This window comes from Nycticebus coucang, chromosome X, assembly GCF_027406575.1.
Source record: "Nycticebus coucang isolate mNycCou1 chromosome X, mNycCou1.pri, whole genome shotgun sequence".
Classification (NCBI taxonomy): Eukaryota; Metazoa; Chordata; class Mammalia; order Primates; family Lorisidae; genus Nycticebus; species Nycticebus coucang.
In genome coordinates this window covers 119,649,885-119,672,778 of record NC_069804.1, presented here as the reverse complement: position 1 = coordinate 119,672,778, position 22,894 = coordinate 119,649,885, and the positions used below count along the sequence as shown (strand labels likewise).

Genomic DNA, 22,894 nt, shown 5'->3' with positions numbered 1-22,894 from the left:
TATCAATTTGGAGTTTTTTGAGTGTGTTGGCTATACACAATTCCAAGGCAGTTTTTTTATTGGTTACAAAGCCTAAATTCATATACAAAAGTAGGAACACATTTATATGCCTATTTTGAAAGCATGTTTTAGTCTTTTTGAACTGAATTAAAAAAATGTAATTTTTAAATACTATTCAGAAAATATAAAAGTGCAGCAATATACTTAGTTTTCTTTATTTATGAAATATTGCAATTTCAATTCAAAACTGGTAAGGTCATAACAAATTGAATCAAGAAAATGCACACTTAGGTGTGCAATACTTGATGTTAAAATTCACTTATTTGTTATTTTACACTTAAAAGAGGAAATAGGAATTGTCACAATAGAGGCCCAGTTTTAATCTTAATGTGTGTCAATTTTAAAAGGTAACTGTCAGTTAAGTATAGAAAGTCCAGAAGAAACTAAACTGGACGGGGTACAATTTACAATATTCTGAAGATTTGGACGTTAAGGGTTTCCCTAAAGCTTGTGATTTTAATTAGCTTCAACTTTGTTATTATTACTTGTATAGAAAAGGATACAGTTTCAAACATTTAGACTATATTTGTTTGAACAGGATGCAGTTACCATATGAAGCTTGAACTCAAAATTTGAATAAAGAAAAAAGGCACAATGAAATTTAACTCAATTTTATGTGCACAAGAGGTGAAAACCTGACCCAAGTTTAGGATAAATTGATTGTAAAATTGGTAAAATCTATAAATAGTAAGAATTTAAATAACTATATTATAAAATGTTTTTTAGCAAGTAAACATCTTGAAGTTTGAACATACACTTGTCTCCACTTTAGATAAAAGATAAAACTCACTCTTTCAAGGTGTTCTGCTTTGGCAAATACAAATATTTGTGAAGAATACACACCTGTTATAAGTAGTTTATCAGTGAAAACATTTTACCTGATTCACACAGGTGTGATGGCCTCTGTCTCATTTTCATTATAGTAAATGCATTTCTCATTGTATAACTTAATTTAGATATTCTATCTTTTTACATAACTGCATTGGGAAGTCACATCTAGTTATCAGCAGCAACATAACCATTTCCGTGACAGTATAAATTACTCAGTTAAGAAAAATTTTGAGACAGAGTCTTACTTTGTCACCCTCAGTACAGTGAAGGTGTCACAGCTCACAGCAAGCTCAAACTCTTGTGCTTAAGTGATTCTCTTGCCTCAGTCTCCCAAGTAGCTTGTACTACAGGTTCCCGGCACAATGCCAGGCTATTTTTAAAGATGAGGTCTCACTCTGGCTCATGCTGGTCTAGAACGTGGGAGCTCAGGCAATTCACCTGCCTGGGCCTCCCAGAATGCTTGGATTATAGACATGAGCCAAGTCTACCAGCATCTTTTAAACACAGCCCCAAGACTTAGCATTGCCATTCCCCACGGGGTGGGTGGAGCTTTGCTGAGGTGGGAAAGACCAGGCCCTAGCCCGACCACCCCACCTCAGAACTGGGCTATGCTGCTGACTGACAGGCATGGCTTCACCTCTCTAGTGCAAGATCACTCTGGTTGGAATGATGACTGGCAGGTTGTGTGTATCAACAGGGCACTGCTGACAGATAGCTTGGCCTCCACCATGTCTTACTTCCCGAGAGGCTTCAAGTTGGCAGCATGGGAAAAGACTCGGGCAGACTGACAGGAGCTCATGGGCCTTTGCTGTGTGGTGTGAAATTCTTAGGAACCCCCAGGTGCAGCCCTTCAAATTCTAGCCTGGGAGACCCCAGATCCCTGAAGCCTGAGAAGCTCCAAATCCTCTCAGACTCAAGGGACTTCAAACCCTGCCACCTTGAGAGACCTCGTATCAGATAACCCAGAAGCCCAGTACATATGAATTCCCTCTGCTTGAGACCCCCACCCCGAAAGGCACCAAAATTCTTCCAAGAGACAGGATTATTTTCTCTCACTGGAAGAGAACCCTGCTCATCAGCCTCACCTCAGTCCTGGCAGTCAAGGGTCATCAAGGTTCCCATGGTACTCTTCTGGCCCTCATACCCCAGGACTTCCCTCAAAAACTCTTAGGCACAACTCTCCACACACCTTTGCCACCTTTCCTCAAATGAGCCAAGCTGCAAGGGAACTGAAGAAACAAAATCTAGCTCACTTTATGTGATGTGTCAGAACTGATAGGGACCACCCCATCCTATTGATATGCACCCAAACAACTCTGGCATCCATGGGGCCCAATTCTTCCTCTTCTAGACAGCCCTATTCAAGAGAGAAAATAGAACCTGGCTCTTGGCAACGGTCTGGGCTGGCACCCTCTCTCCTTCCATAGGCCCCTGGGCCTAGGATCTGGGAGACTCAAAGGCCCTTCCCAAATTCAGAGTTGGAGCAGGACCTACTAGGCAGTTGAGCACCATGATGTCCCAGGAGGAGAGCCCAAAGGTAGAAAAGGGAGAAGACGGTGACAGCCCACAGTGAGAAGAGGGGTTGGAGTGAAATAAAGCTTCAAGCAATATCTGTAGGAAAGGTGAGGAGGGGGACATAATACCAAGGCTCTACTCTCTGGAAGTCTGCAAGATTCCTGGCCTGCACTCCTGGGTGACCCTGTCTACATGTGCATGGAATGGGGGCAGTTGCTCCTGTCTAGGATGTGGAAGGGGAAAGGACAGAAGAATCAACAACTGCTCTCTGTCAAAGGAGAACTAGCTCTTAGTGTTGGTGCTGTGAAACAGGACATAATCTGAGGAGAGATGGTCTTTACTCTTGTTTTGTAAAGACTATAGGCTACACCCTACACTCAAGGTGGAGGAAAAGGCCCAGCTTGATGGGTACTAGTAAAGCACTGATGGCATTTTTTACTTTTTCTAGGTCAAAGATGCTTTCGAGGACATTTCCAAATACTTCTCCAAGGAAGAAAGGGCAGAGACATGAGACTGGGAAAAAAATCTGCTCTAGGAATTTGAAAAGGAACCATAATGTGCTGATTGATACAGGTAACAAAAGTGCTAGGTGCAGACCAACCCAGGAAACATAAATCAAATTTTCAGTCCCTATATTATATTATTTTGGCTTTCTCTTAGGTGGCAGCATCTGCCCACAGTTCGCTTCTATATGGAGACAAATCTGACGGGAAATTCTGTTCTTCTGTGTCAATACAATGCTGAGTGCCAATATTGGCCATACAGAGGTCACATCTTGACCTTGGCCAATATACTCCTAGCGCAACATATAGAGACACACTGGGTTTGTGAAACTTTCCATTGCTACTGCCCTTTGTTCCTCCTCCCAGGTGTTTTCATTCAGGACAAAGATTTTACTTCTTGTCAGGTCTCAGAGCCCCTCTACCGGCTTTCAGGTGTCACTGAAGATGGGCCATCAAATACCAGGTGAGGATTCGTATCAAGAATGGACACCTAGGCAACAAGGTGAGGGGCCAGAAGATTTAGAGGTAACCTCCTGAAACTAGCCTGGATTTAGGTCTCAGCTGTACCTTAGGAGTTAACAAAGGAAACAGAGTATTTCCTCAAAACCAGAAATGTTCAACAAAGAAGCAAGCTGCCAAACAGTACATACAGTAAGAAGCTATTCCTATGAAGTTTTCTAATGTGTAAAATAATTAATATATTATTACAGATACAGATATTACAGATACAATAATAAGTAACAAATATATAAAATATGAATAGGACTACCAAAATCTGAATATTTATTATCACAACAGATGAATGAAGCGCTGGCAGATGGCTTCATTGTGGCTTGGTTTGGTTTTTGTTTATTTTTATTTATTTATTTATTTATTTATTTTTTGAGACGGAGTCTTACTTTGTAACCCTCACTATGACTGTAGTGGTGTCATAGTTCAGAGCAACCTCAAACACTTGGGCTCACTTGATTCTCTTCCCCCAGCCTTCCAAGTAGCTGGGACTACAGGTGCCCACCGCAATGCCTGGGCATCTTTAGAAATGGGATCTTGCTCTTACTCAGGCTGGTCTTAAACTTGTGAGCTCAGGCAATCCACCTGTTTTGGCCTCAAAGAGTCCTAGGATTACAAGTGAGAGCCACATTCCTGGCCCATTTTTTCTTTTTTTAATTTTGAATTGTGATTTTTTCTTGTTTTGATACAGACTCTCACTGTGTTGTCCTGGGTAGAATGCTATGGGGTCATCACAGCTCAGAGAAACCCAAAACTCCTGCAATCTTCCTGCCTCAGTCCCCTGAGTAGCTGGGATTATAGGCACGCACCACACCCACCACCTAATTTTTCTAGTTTTGGTAGAGATGTGGGTCTCACCATTGCTTGGGCTAATCTACAAATCCTCTGCTCAAGCAATCCACCCACCTCCACCTTCCAGACTGCTAGGATTACAGGTGTGAGCCACCACACCCGAACGCGAAGTTTGAATTTTGAAATTAAAAAAAAAAAAGAAACTGAAGCAGTTATGGCAGAATGTTGAGATTGTACTTAATGAATATCAATGTACAGGTTTCTCAGTATCATTCTCCATATTTTTCTGTATGTTCAAAATTTAGGCCAGGCGTAGTAGCTCACCTCTGTAATTCCATTCCTTTGAGAGGTCAAGGCAGGAGGAAGGCTTGAGGCCAGGAGTTGAAGACCAGCCTTAGCTGATGTGTGACCTTGTCTCTAGAAAAAAAGAAGACCAATTAGCCAGATGTAGTGGTGTGTGCCTTTAGGACCAGCTAATGTAATGCAGAATCTGACCCCAGAGGATTGCTTGAGCCCAGGCTACAGCAAACTGCAATCCATCAAAATGTAATCCAGCCACTGCACTTCAGCCAGGGCAACAGAGCAAGATCCTGTCTCAAAAAAAAAAAAAAAAAAGTAAACAAAAGCAATCTTTTTTTTTTTTTTTTAACAAAGATTGTTTTGGCTAAACATTGCTGGTTATTCAGAGGACAATTAATGAAATCTTAATTAAGCTGTAAATGCACCAAAAGCTTTCTAACACTAATCTCATAATCAGTTAGCAAATTAAATGTCTGTTCTCCTGCTTTGAGAGGACAGTTTATGAGACAGAGTCAGCCAGAAGAGGAGGCTCAGACCTGGAATCCTAGTGCTCTGGGAGGCCAACAATGCAGGATGACGTGAGTTCAGAATATCAGAAATGTGGGAGCAGCCTGAGCAAAAGCGAGACCCTATCTCTATTGAAAATAGGAAAAATTAGCCAGGCATTGTGGCAGGAGGCTGAGGCAGGAGGATTGTCTGAACCCAGGAGTTTGAGGTTGTTGTAATCTAGGCTGATGCCACTACACTTCATCCTGAGCAACTGAGTGAGAGTCTGTCTCCCCACCCCCACCAGAAAAAAATAGTAGAACTGTGTACTATTTGTCTTTTTATGACTGGCTAACGTCACTTAGCATAATGTCCTCAGGGTTCCCCATGTTGTAGAGTGTGACAGGATTTCCTTTCTTATTAAGGATGAATAACATTCCATTTTACATATATCAAATTTTCTTTATCCATTCATCTGTTGATGGATATTTAGGTTGTTTCATCTCTTGGCTATTGTGAATAATGTTGTAATGGCCATGGGTGTACAAGTATCTCTTTTCCATCCTATGTTCAATTATTTTGGAGATATTAAGCCTATTCTTAAAGTTGAAATATTCAATGAATTGGGCTGCAATAAACATTCTGCTACAAATATCTTTGTTATAATGTGATTTTTAGTCTTCTGGGTGTATATCTAGTAGAGGAATTATAGGATTGAATGGCAGATCTATTTTTAGATTTCTAAGTGTTCTCCAAACATCTTTCCAAAAGGAATGTATTGATTTTCATTACGGCGCATCTTACAAGGGTACATGTGAAACTTAGTAAATGTAGAATATAAATGTCTTAACACAATAACTAAGAAAATGCCAGGAAGGCTGTGTTAACCAGTGTGATGAAAATATGTCAAATAGTCTATAAAACCAGTGTATGGTGTCCCATGATCACATTAATGCACACAGCTATGATTTAACAGTAAAATTTAAAAAAGAAATATTCAATGATTATAAAATTGCAACCTCTATAATATTTCTAAACTTTACTAAATTTAACTATAAGCTCATATTATTAACTTTAAGCCTCTAAATTCTAAAATCAAATAGGTGGTTTTTAATAAAACCTACAGACATACACTCCTTACTTGGACCAGCAACTGTAAGGCACAGTCTAGGCCAGGTAGTTCCTTCTTCCTTTGTCCAACTTTCCCCTCTAATTGTTCTAGGAGAATCTAGGTGCACCAATCCTTCTTTCTGTTTACTTTATTTTTTAATTTATTTTTATTAGATCATAGCTGTGTACATTACTGCATTTATGGGGTACAATGTGCTGACTCTATACAATCTAGAATGTTCACATCAAATTGGTCAACATATCATTCACCTCACATTTGCAATTATTGTGTTTAGACATTTATACTCTACTGTTAATATAATTGACATATACGCTTACAATATACACAGTAGGTGATGTCCCACCAATTCCCACCAATTACTCTCCCTCCACCTGTCTCCCCTCTCCCCTCCCATCACCCTCCTCCTCTCTCTTTCTTTCTGGGCTATAATCATGTTTCATCTTTCATATAAAAGTGTGGGTGGTTATATATTTATTTCATAATAGTATTGAGTACATTGGATATTTTTTTTTTCCATTCTTGAGATACTTAACTAGGGTGGTGCCTGTGGCTCAAAGGAGTAAAGGGCCAGCCCCATATACCAGAGGTGGCAAGTTCAAATGTGGCCCCAGACAAAAACTGAGAGAGAAAGAGAGAGAGAGAGAGAGAGATACTTTACAAAGAAGAATATGACCCAGCTCTATCCATGTGAACATAAAAGAGGTGAAGTCTCCATCTTTTTTATGGCTGCATATTATTCCATGGTATACATGTACCACAATTTGGTAATACCTTCATGGGTCGATGGGCATTTGGGCTGCTTCTAAGGCTTGGAAATTATTAATTGGGCTGCAATAAATATTCCGGTGCGTATTTCTTTGTTGTAGAGTGATTTTAGGTCATCTGCATATATACTTAGTAGAGGAATTGCAGGATTTGAATGACAGGTCTACTTTTACTTCCCAAAAGGTTCTCCAAACTTTTTTCCAAAAGGAACACAATAGTTCGCAATCCCACCAGCAGTGCATAAGTGTTCCCTTCTCTCCACATCCCTGCCAACATCTGTAGTTTGGGGGTTTTATTATGTGCGCTCCTTTTACTGGAGTTAGATGATATCTCAAAATGGTTTTAATTGAATTTCTCTGATGATTAAATGTGAAGAGCATTTTTTTCATGTGTCTGTAGGTCATGCACTTGTATTCCACAGAGAAGCTTCTGTTCAAATCTCTTGCCCACAGAAATGGGATCACTTTTTCTTTTTTTGTTAATAAGTTTGAGTTCTCTGTCAAAGGTTATCAAACCTTTGCCAGAAACATAACCTACAAATATCTTCTCCCATTCTGAGGTCTGTCTGCATGCTTTATTTACTGTATTCTTGGCTATGCAGAAGATTTTAGTTTAATTAGATCCCAGTAATGTATTTTTGGTGTTGTCTTAATTGCCTGGGTGTTCCTCCTCATGAAGTATTATCCCAGGTCAATTTCTTCAAGTGTTTCCCCTGCACCTTCTCCACAAATATTAATAGTTTCATATCCTAAATTTAAATCTTTTCTTGAGTGAGAGTCAATTTTTTTTAATGGTGAAAGATGTAGTTCCAGTTTCAGTTTCCTAAAAGTCTCCAGCCAATTCACACAGCCCCATTTCTTAAATAGGGAATTTTCCCCAAAATTTATGTTTATGATAGGCTTATCGAAGATCAAATGACAACAAGTAGCTGGGTTCATATTATGGGACTTTATTCTGTTCCATACATCAACCACTATATTTTTGTGCCAGTACCATGCTTTTTTGATCACTACAGATTTATAGCATAGCCTGAAGTCTGGTAGTATGAATCCTCCTGATTTGTTATTGTTTCTGAGTAATATCTTGGCTATTCAACATTTTTTCTGATTCTATATAAAATGATTTACTATCTTTTCCAAATCTTTAAGGTATGAAAGTGGTGTTTTAATAGGGATTTCATTAAATTTGTGTATTGCTTTGCATAGTATAAACATTGTAACAATGTTGATTCTTCCTAGCCATGAGCATGGTATGTTTTTCCATTTATTAACATATTCATCTATTTCTTTTCTCATAGTTTCATAGTTCCCTTTATAGATATCTTTCTTGTTCTTTGTCAGGTAAAATCCCAAATATTTCATCTTCTTTGGCACTACTGTAAAAGGGATAGAGTCCTTGACTGTTTTTTAGGTTTGAATGTTGTTAGTGTATATAAAAGCTACTGATTTGTGAATATTGATTTTGTATCGTGAGATGCTGCTGTATTCCTTGATCATTTCTAAGAGTTTTGTAGTTGAGTCTCTGGAGTTTTCCAGGTATAAGATCATATTATCTGCAAAGAGTGAGAGATTCATTTCCTCTGACCCTATTTGATTACCTTTGATTGCCTTCTCTTGCCTAATTGCGATGGCTATGACTTCCATTACAATGTTGAGAAACAGTGGAGACAATGGGCAACCTTGCCTGGTACCTGATCTGAGTGGAAATGTTTTCAGTTTTACTCCTCTAAATATGATATTGGCTGTGGGTTTGCTTTCAATAGCATCTATCAGTTTACAAAATGTCCCTTCTATACCTATTTTCTTAAGTGTTCTGGTAATGAAAGGATGGTGAATATTATCAAAAGCTTTTTCTTAATCAATTTAGAAAATCATATGATCTTTGTTTTTTGTTTTGTGTATGTTATGTATTATATTTATAGATTTATGTATCTTGAACCAACCTTGAGACCCTGGGATAAAACCAACTTGGTCATGATGTACAATTTGATGTCTTGTGGGATGCTGTTTGCTAAGATCTCATTGCGTGTTTTTGCTTCTCTGTTCCTTAAAGATATTGGTCTACAATTTTCTTTCCTTGTTGGGTCTTTACCTGGTTTGGGGACTAGGGTGATATTTTCTTCAAAGAATGAGTTGTGAAGTAGTCCTTCTTTTTCTATTTTTTGAAAACATTATGTAATATAGGTATTAGTTCCTCTTTAAAGGTTTAGTAGAATTCTGATGTGAAGCCATCTGGTCCTGGACTTTTTTTTTTTTTGCCAGGTTTCATACAATTGATGCTATTTCAGTACTTGATATAGGTCTATCAACATGTCCAATTATTTCTGGCTGAATCTAGGGAGGTGGCGTGTTTCCAGGTATTGGTCTATTTCCTTCAGATTTTCACCCTTGGTAGAGTGCCGTGGTGCCGTAGTTCAGAGCAACCTCAAACACTTGGGCTCAGGTAATTCTCTTCCCTCAGCCACCCAAGTAGCTGGGACTACAGGTGCCCAACACAGTGCCTGGATATCTTTAGATATGGGGTCTTGCTCTTGCTCAGGCTGGTCTCAAAATTGAGAGTTTAGGCAATCCACCCACCTTAGCCTCACAGAGTCCTAGGATTACAGGTGATAGCCACATGCCCGGTCTGTTATTGTTTTCTGTTTTTTTTTTTTTTTCTTTTTTTGAATTGTGAATTTTTCATGTTTTGATACAGAGTCTCACTTTGTTGCCCTGGGTAGAGTGCCATGGGGTCATCATAGCTCACAACAACCCCAAACTTTGGGCCTCAAGCAATCCTCTTGCCTCAGTCCCCTGATTAGCTGGGACTACAGGTGCTCACCACAACCACCATCTAATTTTTCTATTTTTGGTAGAGATGTGGGGTCTCTCCATGGCTCAGGCTTATCTCTAAATCCTCTGCTTAAACAATCCACACCACAGCCTTCCAGAACGCTAGGATTACAGGTGTGAGCCACTGCACCCGACTCTGAAGTTTGAATTTCAAAATTAAAAAAAAAAAAAATCTGAAGCAGTTGTGGCAGAATGTTGAGATTGGACTGAATGATTTGGATGTATAGTTTTCTCAGTATAATTCTCCATATTTTTCTCTGTGTTCAAAATTTAGGCAAGGTTTAGTAGCTCACCCCTGTAATCCCAGTCATTTGGGAGGCCAAGGCAGGAGGATGGCTTGAGGTCAGGAGTTGAAGACCAGCCTTAGCTGTTGTGTGACCTCGTCCCTAGAAAAAAGCAGACCAAGTAGCCATATATAGTAGTGTGTGCCTTTAGTACCAGCTAATGTAATTCAGAGTCTGACACCAGAGGATTATTTGAGCCAGGCTAGAGCAAACTGCAATCCAGCAAACGTTAATCCAGCCAGTGCACTTCTGCCAGAGCAACAAAGCAAGACACTGCTCAAAAAAAAAAAAGTAGTAAACGAAAGCAGTCATTTTTTTTTTTTTTTTTAACAAAGATTTTTTTTGGCTAAATATTGCTGGTTATTCCAAGAACAATTAATGAAATCTTAATTGAGCTGTAAATCCACCAAAAGCTTTCAAACACTAATCTCATTATCAGTTAGCAAATTAAATGTCTTAAATGAGGAAACAATTTGCCTGGCTCCATGGATCATGCCTATAATCTTAGCACTCTAGGAGGCCAAGAGAGGAGGATTGCTTGAGCTCACGAATGGAAGACCAGAGTGAGCATGAGCAAGATCCCATCTCTACTAAAATTTGGACAATAAATAACTGGTTGTAATGGCATGCTACCCAGGAGACTGAGGTAGAAGAATAAAAATTCCTTGAGCCCAGGGTTTGAGATCGCAGTCAGCTGCATTGACACTATGGTACTCTACCTTGGTGCCTTTCTCAAAAAAAAAAAAAAAAGTGAGAGTGAGAGCAAAGAAAAAGAAGGAGGAGAAGGAGGAGGAGAATGGGAAGGGGAGGAGAAGGAATAGAAGGAGGAGGAGGAGAAGAAGAAGAAATAATTGACATATTAAGTAAAGATGCATGATTTATTTATGTATATTTAGTCGTACTACATGATCCTCTTACCCCCAAATAAATCTGATTCTTTGTCTTGACTTTGGAAAAGGGTTTGAGAGAGCTATTTGGTTTCACTGACCTTTCCCACATGTCACTGACCAGAGACAGCATCAGGTGAATAAAATAATCCTCAGTTATTATAAAATAGAGGAGAGGTGCTCATTTCCTCTTCTACTGCTTTGACAGGAGAGTTTATGAGACAGAGTCAGCCAGGAGTGGAGGCTCAGGCCTGGAATTCTAGCACCCTGGGAAGCCAACGATGGAGGATGAGGGGAGCTCAAAAGATCAGAAATGGGAGAGAAGCCTGAGTAAAAGTGAGACCCTGTCTCTATTGAAAATAGGAAGAATTAGTCAGGCATTGTGGCAGGCACCTGTAATCTCAGCTACTCATGAGGCTGAGTCTGCAGGATTGCCTGAATCCAGGAGTTTGAGGTTGTTTTGAGCTAGGTTGACGGCACTAAACTCCATCCTGAGTATTGGATTAAGAGTCTGTCTCCCCCACCAGAAATAATAGTAAAACCATGCAGTATTTGTCTTTTTTTATTTCTGGCTTATGTCACTTAGAATAATGTCCTCAGGGTTCTCCCATGTTGTAACATGTCACAGGATTTCCTTACCCATTAAGGCTGAATAACATTCCATTTTACATGTATCAAATTTTCTTTATTCATCTGTTGATGGATATTTAAGTTGTTTCATCTCTTGGCTATTGTGAATAATGTTGTAATGGTCATGGGTGTGCAAGTATCTTTTTGCAATCCTATGTTCAATTATTTTGGAGATATTGAAACTATTCTTAAATTTGAAATATTCCACGACTATAAAATTGCCACCTCTATAGTACTTCTAAACTTTACTAAATTTAACTATAAGCTTGTAATGTTAACTTTAAGCCTCTGAATTCTAAAATCAAACAGAGGGTTGTGATAAAACCTATGGACATAGTCTCCTTACTTGGACCAACAGCTACAAGGCACAGTCTAGCCCAGGTAGCTCCTTCTTCCCTGTTCCAACTTTCCCCTCTAACTGTTCTAGGAGAAGCTAGGTGCACCAATCCTTCTTTCTGTTTTACTTTATTTTTTTACTTTTCTTATTAGAATGTGACTGTGTACATTACTGAATTTATGGGGTACAATATGCTGACTATATACACTCTAGAATGTTCACATCAAATTGGTCAAAATATTCACCTCACATATGCAATTGTTGTGTTTAGACATTTATACTCTACTGTTAATATATTTGACATGTATGCTTACAATATACACAGTAGGTGAGGTCCCACTGATTACCGTTCCTCCACCCTTCTCCCAACTCCCCTCCCATCACTCTCCTCCTCTCTCCTTCTTTCTGGGCTATAATTGTGTTTCATCTTTCACATGAAAGTTTGGGTAGTTATATATTTCATAATAGTAGTGAATACATTGGATATTTTTTTTCCATTCTTAAGATACTTTACTAAGAAGAATATAATCCAGCTCCATCCATGTGAACATATAAGAGGTGAAGTTTCATCTTTTTATGGCTGCATAATATTCTATGGTATGCATATACCACAGTTTCTTACTCCATTCATGGGTCGATGGGCACTTGGGCTGCTTCCAAGTCTTGGCAATTATGAATTGGGCTGAAATAAACATTATGGTGCAAATGTCTTTGTTGTAGAGTGATTTTTGGTCATATGGATATATACCTAATCGAGGAATTGAAGGATCAAATGGCAGGTCTACATTTAGTTCCTGAAACGTTCTCCAAACTTCTTTCCAGAAGGAACACATTAGTTTGCAATCTCACCAGCAGTGCAGAAGTGTTCCCTTCTCTCCACATCCCTGACAACATCTGTAGTTTTGGGATTTTGTTATGTGGGCTATTCTTACTGCAATTAGATGATATCTCCAAGTGGTTTTAATTTGCATTTCTCTGATGATTAAATGTGAAGAGAATTTTTTCATGTGTCTGTAGGCCATGCAACTGTCTTTCACAGATAAGCTTTTGTTCAAGTCTCTTGCCCACAGAAATGGGATCACTTTTCTTTTCTTGTTAATAAGTTTGAGTTATCTGTGGATTCTGACTATGAGACCTTTGTCAGAAACATGACCTACAAATATCTTCTCCCATTCTACGGGCTGTCTTCTTGCTTTACTTACTGTATTCTTGGCTGTGTAGAAGCTTTTGAGTTTGATCAGATCCCAGTAATGTATTTTTGATGTTGCCTCAATTGCCTGAGTGGTCCTCCTCATGAAGTATTATCCCAGGCCAATTTCTTCAAGTGTTCCCCCTGCACAATTTCCAAGAATCTTAATAGTTTCATGTCTTAAGTTTAAATCTTTTATCCAGTGAGAGTAAATTTTTGTTAATAGTGAAAGATTTGGTTCCAGTTTCAGTCTTCTACAAGTCACCAGCCAATTCACCCAGGTCCATTTGTTAAATAGGAAATCTTTCCCCCAATTTATGTTTATGATAGGCTTGTCAAAGTAAGTAGCTGGTTTCGTCTTTTGGTTCTCTATTCTGTTCCATACATCAACCTCTTTATTTTTGTGCCAGTACCATGCTGTTTTGATCACAGTAGATTTATACCATAGCCTGAAGTCTGGTAGCATGATTCCTCCTGATTTTTGTTTGTTTGTTTGTTTGTTTGTTTCTGAGTAATGTCTTGGCTATTCGTGTTTTTTTTTTTTTCTCATTTCATATAAAATGAAGTACTATCTTTTCCAAATCTTTAAAGTATGACAGTGGTGCTTTAATAGGGATTTCATTAAATTTATATATTGCTTTGTGTAGTATGTACACTTTAACAATGTTGATTCTTCTTAGCCATGAGCCTGGTTTGTTTTTCCATTTGTTAACATCTTCAGCTATTTCTTTTCTCAGAGTTTCATAGTTCTCTTTATAGAGATATTTCACATCCTTTGTTAGGTACACTCCCAGATTTTCCATCTTCTTTGACACTAGTGTAAAGGGAATAGAGTCCTTGACTATATTTTCAGCTTGACTATTGTTGGCATACATAAAAACTATTGATTTATAAGTTTTTATTTTGTATCCTGAGATGCTGCTGTATTCCTTGATCACTTCTAAGTGTTTTGTAGTTGAGTCTCTGGAATTTTCCAGGTACAAGATCATATCATCTGCCAAGAGTGAGAGATTGATCTCCTCTGACCATATTTGATTACTCTTGATTGCCTTCTCTTGCCTAATTGCGATGGCTAAGATTTCCATTACAATGTTGAAAAACAGTGGAGATAATGGGCAACCTTGCCTGCTACCTGATCTGAGTGAAAATGTTTTCAGTTTTACTCCACTACATATGATATTGGCTATGGGTTTGCTGTTGATGGCCTCTATCAGTTTACAAAATGTCCCTTCTATACCTATTTTCTTAAGTGTTCTGATAATGAAAGAATGCTGAATATTATCAAAAGCTTTTTCTTAATCAATTGAGAGAATCATATGGTCTTTGTTTTTTTGTTTTGTTTATGTGATGTATTATATTTATAGATTCATGTATGTTGAACCAACCTTGAGACACTGGGTTAAAACTAACTTGGTCGTGGTATATAATTTGTTTAATGTGTTGTTGGATTCTGTTTGCTAAGATCTCATTGAATATTTTTGCTCCTATATTCATTAAAGATATTGGTCTATAATTTTCTTTCCTTGTTGAATCATTACCTGTTTGAGGATCAGGGTGATATTTTATTCGAAGAATGAGTTGGGAAGTAGTCCTTCTTTTTCCATTTTTTGGAAAATGTTATGTAATATAGGTACTAGTTTCTCTTTAAAGGTTTGGTAGAATTCTGATGTGAAGCCAACTGATCCCGGGCTTTTCTTTTTTGGCAGATTTTGTATAATTGATGCTATTTCAGTACTTGATATAGGTCTATTCAACATTTCCAGTTCTTTCTGGCTGAGTCTATGGAGGTGGCGCCCTTCCAGGTATTGGTCTATTTCCTTCAGATTTTAATATTTCTGAGAATAGAGTTTTTTATAGTATTCATTAAGGATTTTTTGAATTTCTGAGGTGTCTGTTATTATTTCGCTTCTGTCATTTCTGATTGAAGATATTAGGGATTTTACTTTTCTGTTTCTGGTTAGGTTGGTGAAAGGTTTATCAATTTTGTTAAGCTTTTCAAAAAACCAACTTTTTCATTCGTTGATCTGTTGAATGATTCTTTTGTTTTCTATTTCATTTAATTCTGCTCTAATTTTGGTTATTTCTTTTCTTCTGCTGTTTTGGAGGTTGAAATAGTCTTCCTTTCCCAGTTGTTTGAGATGGCTCATTAAGTTGTTGACTTTCTCTCTTTCTGTTCTCTTGAGGAAAGAGTGCAACACTATAAATTTCCTTCCTAGGACTGCCTTTGCAGTATCTCACAGGTTCTTATAATTAGTGTCTTTATTATCATTTTGTTCCCAAAATTTGGTGATTTTCATCTTGTAAACAGCTATCGTTCAGCATAAGGTTATTTAGTTTCCATTATTTTGTTTGAGTATAAAGATTACCATTGCTGTTGAATTCAAATTTTATTCTGTGATGGTCCAAAAAAATACAAGGAATAATTTATCTTCTTTTCAATTTTCTGAGGTTAGACTTGTGACCTAAACTGTGATCTATTTTAGAGGCAGTCCCATGAGCTGATGAGAAGAATGTGTATTCAATTTTGTTGAGACGAAATGTTCTGTAGATATTTGCTAGGTCCATTATTTTTAGGGTCAGATTTAAGTCTAAAATTTCTTTGCTTAGTTTGTTCTTGGAGGATCTATCCAACAGTGCCAAACTGCTGTTAAAATCTCCAACTATTATGGTGCTGGACATATCAAATCATTCAGGTCTATTAGGGTCTCCTTTATAAATTGTGAACATTCTGGTTGGGCACATCAATGTTAATAATTGAAATCTATTAATGTTGAGTGTTTTCCTTCACAAATATATAGTGACCATCCTTATTGTTCATTACCTTTGTTAGTTTAAAGCCTAGCGTATCTGTGAATAAAATTGCAACCCCTCTTAAAACTAAATATTATCCTAAGAACTGTACTAAAACTATAAATAAAAATGCTAATGTTCTCGCCATGCAAATCTTAGCCTCAAAACCCAAAACTTGTGAATATTTGTAAATAATTACAAAGTAATTTTTCTCTTAACCTATGCATGCCAATGCCTCTGCTTACTTCTTTTCAGTAAAGGAACTTTTAAAAATATCTTCCAGATCCTACATTACAGATGGATTCACCAAGATCAAGATACGTACAAGACCTCCAGCAAATCACCTTTGATCTCTATAGAGCACACACCTTACCAACTGATAGATAGAGTCAAATGGAGGGACCTACTCAAATAGAGAGTTCCTGCCCAAATATGATGGCCCACCTAGGAAAGGTGAATATGCCAACCCCCACCATTCCAACATTTAAAACCCCCATCCACCTTAACCAACACGATGACTTCCTTCTTGAGCTCAGGGTGGAAATAAAGGCCAATGTTGTCCACTTGGAACCTGGACTCCATTTCCTTTTTGTTTCACATTTGAGAATAATCTTATATTTTAGGTCTTTGACCTGTCAATGATGATCTATTGATTCAGACTATATAAGTAGAATAAGTTTCACAAGGTTACATCTTGTAATCATACTTAAATAACTGGTCAGAATCTCCCTAAATTAGACTTAACATGAATGTACTCTTCCTCTCCACATTTTACCAAAAATTATTTGCATGCTAATTAAGGATTAAAACATCAAAGACCTACTAAACCATGGGCTCTCAACCTGTGTGTCACAACCCCTTTGGGGGTCGAAAGACCCTTTCACAGAGGTCACCTAAGACCATCAGAAAACACATATTTCTGATCATCTTAGGAAGCGAGACACTGTCCCTCTATTCATTTCCAGGCAGGTCTGACCACACGCAGATAAGCCCACATATGAGTACTCAGGTGATGACATGATTATACCAACCCCATCATATATACCCAGCACAAATACAGGTGTATGTGACAGGTTTGGCACAATAATGTACTTATGCGGACCAGTCACACATGTGTAGAAAGCAGGTACTGTGTAGAGTACAACTAGTGTGTAGAAAATTGCTGTGTTGAAAGCAGCTACTCTGTTAAAAGCAGCTACTGTGTTGAAAGAAGCAGTATTAGAGGTAAAAGGACACTTCATCAATTATAATTACTGGGTAAATGTAAAATCATGTGTTGTGAAAACATTAACTACTGTAAAAAACAAATCTGCACCATAGGAACTTAATCTGGATGCTGATAAGTCTTTTTATATTCAGCTGTGGTTGATGTGAATACTGTCCCCTGTGACAGTAGCAGGTATGTTAAAAAAAACAACACAGAGAATCACAGGAAACTTTAATGAACTGCATTGGCTGAACTATGCAATGTATCATCTTTTGTATTATTAAAGCTATTGTTATATATTATTTTCATTAGCAAACCATCCAATGACAATGGATCGTGTAGAGAAGAACATTAAGAAAAGAAAATATAGTGAGGATTTGTTACAGTACGGTTTTACCTCAATAATTACAGCAGGAATTGAGAAACCACAATGCATTTGTTGTGAAGTTCTATCAGCCGAATCTATGGAGCCGAACAAACTAAAACATCATGTTGATAGCATGCATCTTAACTTCGCTGGCAATGATACCAACTATTTTAGAAGGAAAGCTGAGGGACTCAAGAAAGCCAGACTTGACACTGGTGGCAAGTACCACAAACAAAACGTAGCAGCCATTGAAGCTTCATATTTGGTGGCACTCAGAATTGCCAGAGCTATGAAACCTCACACCATTGCTGAAGATTTATAGTTGCCAGCGGCCAAAGGCATTGTTCAAATTATGATCAGAGACGAATTTGTTATGAACTTGAGTGCAATTTCCTTATCAAGTGACACTGTCCACAGAAGAATAGATGACATGTCTGCTGATATTCTTTATCAGATAATCCAGGAAATTAAATCTGTTCCACTTCCAATATTTAGTATCCAGCTTGATGAATCTACAGACATCGCAAACTGTTCACAGTTACTGGCTTATGCGAGGTTTTTGATGACGGCAATTTTAAAGATGAGTTTTTTGCAAACCTCTTGAAACGACAACTACTGCATGTGATGTATTTGACACAGTTGATTCATTAGTGAAAGAGCATAAGATCTCTTGGGAAAAGGTTTGTGGTGTTTGCACAGATGGTGCTCCAGCTATGCTAGGATGTTGATCTGGATTTCAACATTTGGTACTGAATGAGTCACCAAAAGTCATCGGAGCTCACTGTATGGTTCATTGGCAAATATTAGCAATGAAGATGCTGCCACAAGAGTTACAAAAAGTAATGAAATGCATCATAAATTCTGTCAATTCTGTCAATTTTGTAAAGGTGAGCACTTCAAACAGAGATCAACTATTTTTGCAACTGTGCAATGAGTTGAATAAGCTGAACAATGCTCTGCTATTTCACATTAAAGTGAGATGGTTGTGAAAAGGAAAAGTTTCAAAATGTCCTTAGAGACGTGTGATGAACTCAAAACGTTTTTTAATCAGAGAGCAAGACCACAGTTCAAAGCACTTTTCAGTGATAAAAGTAAACTGCAGAAAATAGCTTACTTGATTGACATCTTTGCCATCTTGAATGAGTTAAATTTATCACTGCAAGGACCAAATGCAACATGCCTCGATTTGCCTGAAAAGATCTGATCATTCCAAATGAAACTCCAGCTTTGGCAAAAAAAAAAAAAAAAAATTGGGTGAAAATAAAACTTACATGTTGCCTACCTTATCTACTTTCTTTGAGGAACATGACATTGAACCAGACAAAAGGATTACAATGATAATTTCTGTGAAAGAACACTTGCACATGCTTGGAGATGAAATGTCATTGGAATGTTCCAAATCTACCTGACACCCCATTTGCACTTACCAGAATCCCATTCACAAAGTTGAAGATGTTCCTGAGACAGCAGAACAGGAGTTCATTGAACTTATTAACAGCTATGCAGTGAGAACTGATTTCTCTACAATGCCAGTGACAAGATTCTAGATTAAGTATTTGCTATTATATCCTGTTCTGCCTGAGACTTTGTTGCACCTTCTTCCATTTCCAACATGTCTTTGTGACACAGGGTTTTCCAGCTTGTTGGTTATCAAATCTAAATACAGAAGTAGACTTGTTGTGGAAGATGATCTTCGTTGTGCTCTTGCAAAAACTGCCCCAGGAATTTCTCATCTGGTAAGAAAGAAGCAATCTTAACCTTCATACTTATGTTAGCTTTTTTTTTTTTTGACTGATGTTAGCTTTTTAAACATACTGCAGCAAAATATAACAATATACTTTACTATCATTATATTAAGACTATTACCCATGCTACACCATGCTTCAAGTCAAAATTTCATTCATTTGTAATTAGAAATAAATATTTCTCAATATATAATTACATATTTTTGTGATTAATCACTATGCTTTAATTATGTTAAATTTGTAACAATGAATATACATCTGCATATCAGATATTTATATTATGATTCATAACAGCTGCAAAATTATAGTTATGAATTAGCAATGAAAATAATTTTATGGCTGGGGGTCACCACAACATGAGGAACTGTATTAAAGGGTCACAGCAGTAGGAATGTAGAGAACCACTGTAGGAAACTATCAATTCTTAAGCCCAAACAAATGTAAAAATTCACTATGCCTTATGTTTACTATGAGGATCCTACAGAATGAAATCCTGGCCTAGCAATGCCACTCTATAGAGTCCAGAAACTTTCATTATGCCTTTAAAAAAGGAAACACAGGAAATTACTTTGCCCTTTCTCTCCTGTATAACTAAACAAAGTCTTTACTCCCAAATGGTAAGCCCTGACAATTGCCACCAATGGGCAGCTGAAGACAAAACTGATAAAATAGTTATGTACACCTCCAAGCCCTACATATTGACATTAACTTCTCAAACTACTTCCATTCAATTTATAAAAACCTTTATTTACAAGTCAAACACTTTAATTTGATTCTCCAAACTCACAAAACTTAATGTAACTCAATTCATATTTATCACCACCAGGGGGCTTGTCAGAAGCACTTGGTTTAAGATTTAACTCAATTACAAAATACTCTTACTGAACAATTAAAACAATTAAAATTGGAATCACAACAAACCCCCCAAAACTTGCAGGTCTTAATGCAACTGACTGGCTCAATACAAAAACCTGATTTTCTGTACTCAATTTACAAGTTTAAATTTTTATGGCTTTTGGTATAATATTATTATTATGCTTTCTTACAGTAATCAATGCTGTTTACCAATGACTTGAGAAGACCCCATGCTTTAACCGTGGTTGCTGCATATTTTCCGATCAACATGATCCTCCCAAAGCTCCCTCTCTTCCCTCTTTCCTCCCCCTTTCTCTAATACCTTTCTCCACTCCCAATCACAGTCATTTAAATAATAAAACCCCAGAGAGATGTGGAAGGTAGACAGGTTGACTTCTCAAGTAGGTGCCATGTCTCTATCCTGAGTATCCACGGTAAGGTTTGCAGAGGAATAATCCCTGGGGGTTGTTCAAATCACAAAAGATGAAAAGAATCAGGAGGTGCCCAGATAAGTTGATCTAGGCCTGTGTTGGCAAGTCAACACATGGGAGGGATCAGAATCTTTGAATCTGTATTAGATCAGGAAACCTGGTTTACTTCTCCTGTGTGAATAGAACTACCTTATCGCTCCCCTTTTTATTTAAATTGACCATCAGCTATTTACCAACCCCCTACAGCTTACCAAGTCTCTCAGTTGCTCTCTCTATCCAGTCTTCCTGGGAACTTGGGATTCTTTCAACCCTATATTTTCCATATGCACCTTTGTTGGAAATCTATAAAAGTCTTCTGAAGAGACCAGAGGAAGGCTGAATTTTCTTAGTGTTAATACTCCACCTCAGTGCATGTAAGCCTTCTGCAGGTGCTTTCAGACTTTATTTTCAGCTCACGTATTTTCAGTGTCATTCTTCCCAACCAGCAATAAACCAAGTCTGGGCTTGCATGCAAAAACCCAGACATAGAGTCTAGGAAGGGGAAGGAGGAGGGAAGAGAAGGGCGGGGATGGGAAGGGCAATTGATGGGAGGAGGGAGGGTATTTAACCTACTGTGGTATCTAACCTACTGTGCACAATACAAGGCTGAATTTCAAAATGTCTTAATGGAAATTATAAATAAATATCTTCCCACAAATAACATGTAAGTGAGGTGATGGCTATTTTAATCAGTTTGATTAACATATTCCACATGGAATGTCAAATCATCACATTGTACCCTATAAATATATACAGTTTTGATTTTAATAAAAATAACTAAAAAACATGAAATTTTAAAAAAATTCAGTACTCTTTCGATAATTTCCAGGTAACTACAATTATATATTCTTTGCTGAGCTGAGCTGCGTCTAAGCACTTCATCAATGACCAGTTTTAGTAAGTTGTGAGGTTCAGGAGCTCCAGCACCAAAGCAGGTTTAGATAACTTTTATGTCCCTTAGGCAGCTTTGGCCTTGTAGTTATTCAATGTCCTCCACAGTAATGGAGAAGACTCTGGCAGTCTGTCCTGCCTGGAAATGTGCCACACTGAATGGTTGGGCCTGAGTCTCTCCCTGGGTTGTCCTAGAGCTCTTGGACCACAGGTGTCAGCATTTCCAATTGTTATTAGTAGGTCTCAACAGGCCCAATCTGAAAAATCTTCTGTCACACCTGAAAACTTATAACTCCTCTCCAGATGACCTGTAGCAGCTGGCAATTCATTTTCATCCCTGCTGTTATGGGCTTCCATTAAGGAGTGAGTTGCCTATAGGGCTGTGAGCTACTCCCATCCAATTCTGGGTGTGCTCACCAAGGTAAAAACAGAGACATGTGGTGGGATTTGAGGGAAGAGAGCATGAAAATTCTCACATAGCTTTTCACTTCAAGATCAGCAAGTATGAATGGGGTAAGTTGTGTGTTTCCACAAGGAGAAGGGATTTTGCAACTGGGAAGTCTTGAGGTGTGTAGGTGATGACTTCCATTTCTTGACGTCTTCAGGTGCCAAGCTGTATGTTCCTCCTGCATATCCAGGGCCTGGCAGGTAAATATAAAGGTGAGGTAAAACTTATTTCAGTCACTGGACACGACAGTGCTTAGCAGCAGTAGACTTGTTCCCATTCTATGGGTATAACATGGCTGCTCTGAATATATCCAGTCATATACTGTGAACAATAGAGATGTACATATCTGGATACTTTCCAGACAGCCATCATATACAGGTGACACCTGTGTACATACAGAGCTCCCTTATGCCCTTGAAGGGTGAGTCTATGTTATGCTCCCCAGACACAATCCTCTCTACACACCTGAGGGAGCCCCTTCTCCCCTTCCACCTCTTTTCTTAAATATGGTCCCAAGTTAGAGGCCAGCTAGTGTGTTGGATGGTATCCAATAGAAAGGAAGAGTTGCTAAGTGCCCCACCCCTTCAGTGATCCTTTCTCCATGGTTTTTGTGGCTCTTATCCCCACCTCAGGAACACCGGAGACTTCAAGGCATTGAGCTCCCTCTCAGATAAGTATTTTAGATTAAAAATATCAGGACATTAATGGTCAATTCTCCAGACACTAGAGGAGGATTTCTGGTCAGGCCCCAAGTGCAGAGCAAGGGCAGGCTCAGGTCAGGGGATTGGTTTGTGTGACCGGGAAACGTTCAGGGTAAATGTGCCCTCACGGCAGAAAGAGTGGATACAGCTGATTCTATGTAGTTGGTTGTCCCAAAGTTAGACAAATCTTACGTTAATGGCACGATCCTCCATGAGACTGCCTGTATTTCATATACTTGCCATAAATTTGAGGCTCCCAGGCCCATCCTTGCTGCTGACCAACTGTCACAGAGTCCTGAACAGAAATCCACAAACAAAAGTTGCAGATCACCACTAAATAGTTAATTAGATTTTCATTCAAAGGTCAT

General features: G+C 38.2%; 1 pseudogene; it reads left to right on the top strand.

Moving 5' to 3' along the window:
* The window catches only part of LOC128576967 (protein ZBED8-like), a 39,952-nt pseudogene extending 20,761 nt beyond the window's left edge, over positions 1-19,191 (top strand).
* The last annotated feature ends 3,703 nt before the right edge of the window (positions 19,192-22,894 follow it).